Genomic DNA, 7878 nt, shown 5'->3' on the forward strand with positions numbered 1-7878 from the left:
CCATGAAATGGCACAGAGGTATGCTCTTGTCCTTTGCTGTCCCAGTGTATTAACCATGGATTTATTTTTCATATATGATGCTTTGACCTGTGGGTCTTTGCTCATCCTGAAGGAACTATCTCTCCAAAGTCCAAACACAAAAGAGTCCACACTCCAACAAGAGAGAGGCCAAGAACACTGGTTCTTATACCTTGGGCCTGTTCAAAACTGTTTAAACCACCCAAAGCTGGGTACAGACACCTGGGAAGTCCTTGTTTCCCAAAGACCCTAAAACAACCCCACCTGGCCAACGCTAAACCAGGTTTCCTGTCTCACCTCAAGGAAAAATGCAACAGATGCCCCTTTGTCCCCTCTCCCTCTGCCTCCTGCCTGACCTTGTGCACAATCACCCCCATGGTCCTTAAAAATGTGAGTGAAAAATCATGTTTTCAATAGCCAAGGGCTCCTGGTCTGATATAAGTCAAATTTTCTAATAAAACACTCAATTTTAGATCAACATTTTATCTTTTTTCCACTTCCTCCAGACCAGGCACTGTTCTAAGAGCTTTAGAAAGAACCACCTATTTCCTCCGCACTACAGATGAGTAAGGCTATTCAGAGATGGGGTAACTCAGGCACAGCAAAGTTAACTACCTGGCCCAGAGACACCAGCTCATAAGTGCTGAGCTGGAATCCCCCTGACTGTATCCCCTGAGATGATGATTTCAGCAGTCTACCAAGCCTCTCTCTGTGACCTGGCCAGATCTGGACTAACAGTCCAAGGTAAGAGAAACTGAACTGTTAATTTACCATGTGCGGAGCATAGAATTTTCTTTTTGTTCTCCTGCATCTGATCCCTGTAGATGGGGTCTCCAGATGTTTATCCAGCCTCTCCCCTGTATCTCAGCATAGCCAAGGCTGGTTGGCCTTGGCTGCCCAAGTTGAAGTCCATGTCCAGAGGAAGAGCACTGCTGTAGGGCCAAACACTCATGCCCTTTGCTCTGTGTGCATCTCACTCTTGGGCCCAGGACAAGGATTTTCAAATATAACCTCTCCTGCCCCCCAATACAGATATTTGTATCTCAGAAGGACTCACCCCAAACAGGGCAAGCAAAGAGAAAGGCCAAAAATAGAGGCACAACGTGGAAAGACAGCAGCTCCGTAGGCCAAAGAGGCTTCTGTGTGGCTCAGGGGCAATGCCTTGGCCCTGGCCCAGAGCTGGAGACCCACCCTGCATCCTGCCCGACCAGCCCAATTGCATAATCTGAAATGGTAGACAGACCTTCCCTCTTCCAAAAACCTCTCTTGCCCCAGTTGTGACTGCTAAGCCACACCCAATCAGAGTTTGCCCTTTGGTATCTGAACAGTCCCTATCCAACTCTCAGGTTATAGATGGCCACAAATTTGCCCAACAACTTATTACATGTGGGGATTGAACCCAGGATCAATCCCCACTGTTAAGCAAGTGCTCGGCTGCTGAGCCACGTCGACAGCCCTCAGTGTCCTTGTGGATAAAGTAGCTTCTCAATATTCCTGCCAAGCTGCCCTGCCTGCTGCTGCATACCTGCAGGGTCAAGGAGACCATTACCTTTCAGAGCAAGGATTTTGGAACAGAATGTTCAGTAAATGACCATCTCTCCAGATCCTTGGTTTTAATCATTCACCCATCCATTATTTGTCTTTGCATTCTTCTAACATTTAGCAAATGCCCAGCCTTTGCTTAGATGTTGTGGACACAAACACAGGTGCAACATGTGGTTCCTTTCAGCATATGATTTTATGATTCATCTACACTGTAGCAAGCGGTTCTTACAGTTAAATAATATTCCCCTGTATTGGATAAATGACCTTTTACTGTTCATTCAGTGAGTGAAGGGCCTTTGGGTTGTTTCCTGTTTCTGTTATGAATTAATGAGCTACAGGGAGCTTGCTCTGTAGCAGACAAGACAGATGTAAGGGGGTGTTCACTGCAATGCATGTGAAGCCCTGAATGGGGGACTCAAAGTGCTCTGGTGCACATGGGAAGGTGTGGTGGGGACACAAGGAAGGCCCTGAACTCCCCTTTCATAGGGTCACTGAATGTCCAACATTGGGGATTTATTTAAAAGCACAGTGGTACACTCCGACTACGGAAAAACTATGTATTCACTCAAAGTATTGACGGGTATCTCTGTGTTGATATGGAAAGCCATCACAGACAACCCAAACGGGGAACACAAGTTATAAAACTGACAGCTGCTGTCAGAGACAGGTGTCAATTTCTCCAACACTTAAAGTTCCCACCTGGCCCAGCAATTTCAATCCAAGTTTTCCACCAAGAAAATAGAAAACATGTAGCTCTTTTATTCAGAATCATCAAAAACAGGAAGCAACCCAAAGGTCCATCATCCACTGAGTGAACAGTAAAAGGTCACTTATCCAATACAATGGAACATCATTCAACTGTAAGAGCCACATGCTACCATGTAGGTGAAGCATTCAGACATTATGCTAAGTTAAAGAAACTAGGCACAAAATGCCCCAAGTTGTATCATTCTATTTCTATGAAATTTCCAGACCCCAAAATAGACCGTGGTTGCCAGAATCTGGGGAAGGAAGATGGAGAGGGACAGGGAATGACTGTGGATGTTAGGAGGTTTCCTTCTGGTGCAGTAAAAATGCACTGGGATTAGACAGTGATGACATTGGCACCTATTTTTATTGCATTAAAACTGCTGAATTGTCCAGTCAAAAAGTATATTGTATGTGAATTATAGTTCAATACTATAAGGAAGTAGTTTTAAATACAATTAGGCATAAACTGATCATATCTTCATAGAAATATAAATTTTTATTTTCATAGAAAAAATTTTGGAAAATTCCCCTCGCATTTAACTGCAGCCACGAGATTGGTGATGGCCGATGGCGTAGGAGCGGCATCAGGCGGGGTTGGGTGGGGTCAGCACAGCGAGGAGGCAGCTGGGCCTCCTCCACACTGGCTCTTCCCCTCCAGCCAGCTGGAGGTAAGGCTCGGAGGCCCTCGGGGATCAGGAAGGTACATGACTGCCAGAGACCAAGTCCCTGATTTGTACTTGGGTAACAGCTGCTCCCTTATCTACACCAGCTTCCTGGATGTCACGTGAGCAAGAAACCCATTCCGATCATGTCTGAGCCCCTGCACAGCTTTGGGACAGATGCAGGATGGTTGCCAATAATTTGTAATCTATGACACAGGGACTTTGCCAATTGTGTCTCTGTTCCTACCCCAAGCAGGTGTGTGCACACTCACCCAGCCCTGAGCGTGGCCTTCAGAACCAGAGTGTACAGTAGCCACTGTCAATGGCTGGCCGTTCCCCTTGGGCCTCACAGCACAGCTCAGTGGCCTCAGGTGACTTCCAACAACTCCCACCTGCCAGGAGCTCCTTCCTGCTTGAAGGATTTCCTGAAGTGGAGCAAGGCCATTCTATGCACGGCAGGACAGCGACACCAGGGTCCCAAGACCCTCCCATCCCCGGGAGTAGCTGTCAGTCAATAGCTGAATGGACCTGGTGTCCAAATAACCCAGCGCCCTCGCCTGTTAGATGGACCAAATTCTCCCCCCACCCAGTTTTCTCCCAGTCTTGAGCTCCAAGGAGCCAAGTGAGAAGTGGCCACATAAGGACCCCTCGTGGGCAGCTGTGCCTTCCCTACCTCACAGTCTCACCCCATCGCTATTTCCCACATCTTCCCAAATTAATCACCTGCACTTGAATCCTTGTCTCGGCTCTGTTTCTGTGAAACCCAAAGTGAGAAAAACACCCTTAGCTCTCTAGTCATATACACTATTATAGATGGAATTGTGAGCCCTGGAATTCATGTGTGGAAGTCTAACCTGCAGTAACTCAGAAAGTGACTGTATTTGAAGACAGAAAGAAGATGACACTAAAATGAGGACATTGTGGTGGACCCTCATCCAATATGTCCAGTGTCCTCATAAGAAGAGGAAATTTGAACATAGAGACCCCAAGGGCACCTGTGTTACCAGAGAACTCCCCAGGGGTGGTGGCAACAGGGGGACAGAATTCTGCAAGCCAAGGAAGAAAGCCTCCAGAAAAACCATCTCTGCTGTCACCTTGATCTTGCACTCCAACCTCCAGAGCCATGAGAAAATAACTTCTGATGACTTAAATCACTCAATCTGCGGTATGTTGCTATGGCAGCCAAAGCAGATTGCAGCATGATCCCAACCCACTTCTTTCCTTCTTGCTCAAAAGAATCTCAGGTCCTCAGATGGATAAGGGTTGCCTAAGTTCACACAGCAACTCAGTGTCAGAGTCAGGCCTTTCAGTTCTATTGTATGGTAGCCAGTTATCATTGCTTGTGTTTAATACACCAAGGAGCTGTTTGAATCCCAGCCTAACCACAAGGCAAAATAGTTGGATTTTGTACAGAGTGGCCTTATCAGTTCATTGGCCCAGGATAAGGAGAGCAGGGTTGACAGGTGATGAAAGGCCAGAGCAGGACCTGGGCAGAGGTCTTCTGTTTTCCCAAGGTGGCTTGGCAAGCCTACCCTTGCCCAGGCAAGACCAATATTGACATAAGAGGCACCGCGTAACCAACAGCCAGAAAGCACCAACCAGCCCTGAATACGCTCATGGGTTCCTGCCCAAGACCACAGGCCCGGCTGAAGCAGCTCCTGGAGACCCAGATTCAAAAAGAGGCTCTCTTTCCGCTCCTGTGGCTGAAGGTGGGGGAGGACTTCTGCGGAGGTTGGGGGGATGAGGGCTTTGTGACATTAGGATGTGTCCCCAGACGTGACTGACTTGTACAGAGGTTGAACTGGGTAGGGGTTCCTTCCGTACTTTTATCTGGGAAAAAAAACATAGATCATAAAAAGAACCCTAATTAAAGCACCCCGCCCATTCCTGTCCACATGGGGTGATCTGATTGGTCCTCCTAAGTAGACAACAAGGCTGTTTCCAGTTACTGAGCACAACACACACACACACACACACACACATATGTACCACCCTACCTTTTGCTCTAGCCAGCTGCCCTTTGAAACCTGGCAAACAGCCCTGGCCTTCAGCCTGTGAAGATTAAAGCAAAACATGAGAGAAAGGAATGGATTATCCAAATCTCCTGTTGAATCACAACCTGCTTGTGATAGCGGCTCATTTGCAAACAGAGGCAGCCTCTCCCAGCCTTGCCCGCCCTGGCCACAGCCTCTGGTGCTGGCTCATGATGACTCTGCTGAAATGACACATGATGCCTGAGTCTCCCAAGCCTCACACCAGAGCTCTCAGTCTCTCCACAGGCCTGATTTCCCTGTGTCACTTGGGCTACAGCTGACTCACCCCTTGTGTGGCAGTTGCAGTTGGCTGGGTCATTGCTTTTCCTTTGGGGGATCTCTGAGGTTTCCCATCTGGAGCTTTCTGATTGGGAGAACTATCTTCTAGGAACTGTCCTAAAGTCCTAAACTGTTGAGCAAGACTTTGAACTTTTCCAAATTAACTCCTCAAATCTCCCCCACATCTATTAATTTACTCAACAGACAAATACATGGAGTGTGCCTACTAGAACAGGCGTTGGACTAGAGCAAGCCCGTGTCCTCCTGGGCTCTTCACCCAGCTGTCCTCTAAGTCATGGGGGGGATGAGTGGAGACTGCTGCAGAACACTTCCCTGGGAGACCGGGACCGGCTCTGCACGAGCTCTGAGATCCAGAATCCTGCGGCCTCTTCCCCAGCAGCCTAGACACAGGCCATGTTTCTAGCACCTGTACTCATCTCATACGGATGTCACATTTTTTGCCATTGGGCAAGTTGCCAGATTCTAAATGAGCTCCTGGTCTCAAGTCTCAACAAAAGTCAAATAAAATAACATAATATAAAAACAAAAGGAGAACAATAAAATAAAATAGCTAGGGGGCTGGGAAGGAGAGGATCTCCTGCAGGTATGCCTGACAAGGGCTAATGCAAAAGACTCTTCTAGAACCACAATCATGGGCAACAGCCACCACGACCTCATGCAAATATGCCACAGGATGCCAGCCTGCTACTGCCTGTCCAGCCCTGCACTCATGCCACCCTTGACATTGGCTCTTGAAATCTCTGTAACTAGAGCTGTGGACAAAGATGGTTGCTTCAAAATAGCTTGTGCAATCCTCCTCGCTGGGCCTTTGAATCTCCCCTTCACCAGCCTTCAATGCACCCTGCTCTCCACAAGGTGCTGGCTCCCCACTGTGCTGCTCCCAGTGACCCCAGGTAGGCATCAGGATCCCTTTAAGAGTCTCTCTCTGTGTTTATGTTAGGACGACACCAGGTCAACATACCATCTGTGGTATTGCTACTAGTTTCTAAAATAGACGTTGGCTTCTTAATTTTAACAAAATGATTCACAGAGAGACTTTTCTACCATTTCCATAAGTGGAAGACCTCTATTCCTTGCAATAAATTAAACGTTAGCATGGGAAATGAGTCATCGTATTTCTTAAAATTAAAATCATGGTAAAATAAAGGTAAATAAGGAATTATAAGTAATGATATATTTAGTTTACCGAAAGGTATATCTGAAAACAAATTACTCAGAGTGCAAAGGGAACTGCTGATGGTCATTCATTAAACAGACAGTGACCACCTTGACCACCATCATGGCTTCCCATGAGGTCACAAGTCTGGCTTTGAGGAGGGTCCTCGTCACTGCAGTCATTTCCTTGAGCTTCAGGGAACTTCTTCCTGTTGACATCAGACTGTCGGGCTGAAATTGTGTGACATTTACACCTCTGAGTGCTCTTGATGTGGTGGCATGAAAAGGGGGTTAGACTCTCCGGGCTCCTCATAACATAGTGGTCACCCTGAAGGACACAAGCTCCTGGCATTCTGGCCGTCCACAGGAGGCCATCCCTCTGGGACTGCTGAGAAAGAAGGTATGAGAGTAGGGCAGCTACAGTAGCCAATGGGCCCAAAGTTCAATGGCTTATTTTGCTTATGTGAAGAGCTAGAGCACTGTTCTGATCAACGATGCGGTGCCCTCCACGTGGTCACCTATGGATCTTGACCAGGGTGCTGGCAGGCTTTCTGTAGATGGTGAATATGGAGGTTTTGTGGGCCAGGCAGTCACTTTGGCCACCACCCAGCTCTGCTGCTGAAGGGACAGCAGCCCTAGATGTTACACAAGCACACGGCAGGGCTGGGTTCCAATACAACTTGTTTCTATAAACAGACACTGGGACAGATTTGGCCTTGGGCTGTAGTGTGCTGACCCCAGGCTTGACTCTGGTAGCTTTCACTTGTTGTTTCCTCTGTTGTCATGAGTGGTGGCTACAGTCAGCTGGAGGTGGAGGAGCATGGAGGAGTGACCACAGGGCTCCAGGGTCCAGCCTAGAGAGGCGCTCCTGCCTGCCAGGCACATCCCCTGGGAGGGACTCAGTCACCTGATCAGTCCAAGGGAGGCTGGGAAGGCAGGTGGTTTGCATGTGGCCCAAGAAATTGGGACAGATTTAGTGAACTCCCAGGAATCCCTGCCACAAATAATATACACTAAATCATGAATTTTATATTAGGAAGTGTTTTTCTAATACACAACAAAATAAATGCATATTCCTTATATTTATGACTTAGTCTGTGCACCATCAGAAAGACCCACTAAACTCCAGGGATAAATGCACTGCACTTTGATAAACAATGAATGTTATATTTGTTTGAATCAATTCATAAAAACCTGATTGTAAAACCAGTCCCTGTTTGAAAACTCTGTAAAGGTTTTCATCAGCCTTTTAATACAAAAGAAAAAAAAAAGATAATTGAGCAAGACATGCAAAACTTTAGACCTAGAAAAATTAGGATTGAATTGTAACCCGTAAAGGGTTCCGTAAAAGTTAACTATCTGTTATAAACATCTGGGTAAAAAGAGTGGTCTCAAAATAGAAAAATGTTTTGTGT

General features: G+C 47.0%; 1 long non-coding RNA gene across 1 annotated transcript; it reads right to left on the minus strand.

The window, feature by feature from the left end:
* Positions 1-2796: 2796 nt before the first annotated feature.
* On the minus strand, positions 2797-5246 carry LOC124086756 (uncharacterized). Its single transcript, XR_006849905.2, has 2 exons — positions 4973-5246; positions 2797-4805 (listed from the first exon to the last, which is right to left on the minus strand). It is a non-coding gene; the product is annotated as an uncharacterized LOC124086756 (long non-coding RNA).
* Positions 5247-7878: the final 2632 nt, after the last annotated feature.

Source organism: Marmota monax, unplaced genomic scaffold (assembly GCF_021218885.2).
Source record: "Marmota monax isolate L192 unplaced genomic scaffold, Marmota_monax_Labrador192_F-V1.1 WCK01_AAM20220418_F8-fsc00024, whole genome shotgun sequence".
Classification (NCBI taxonomy): domain Eukaryota; kingdom Metazoa; phylum Chordata; class Mammalia; order Rodentia; family Sciuridae; genus Marmota; species Marmota monax.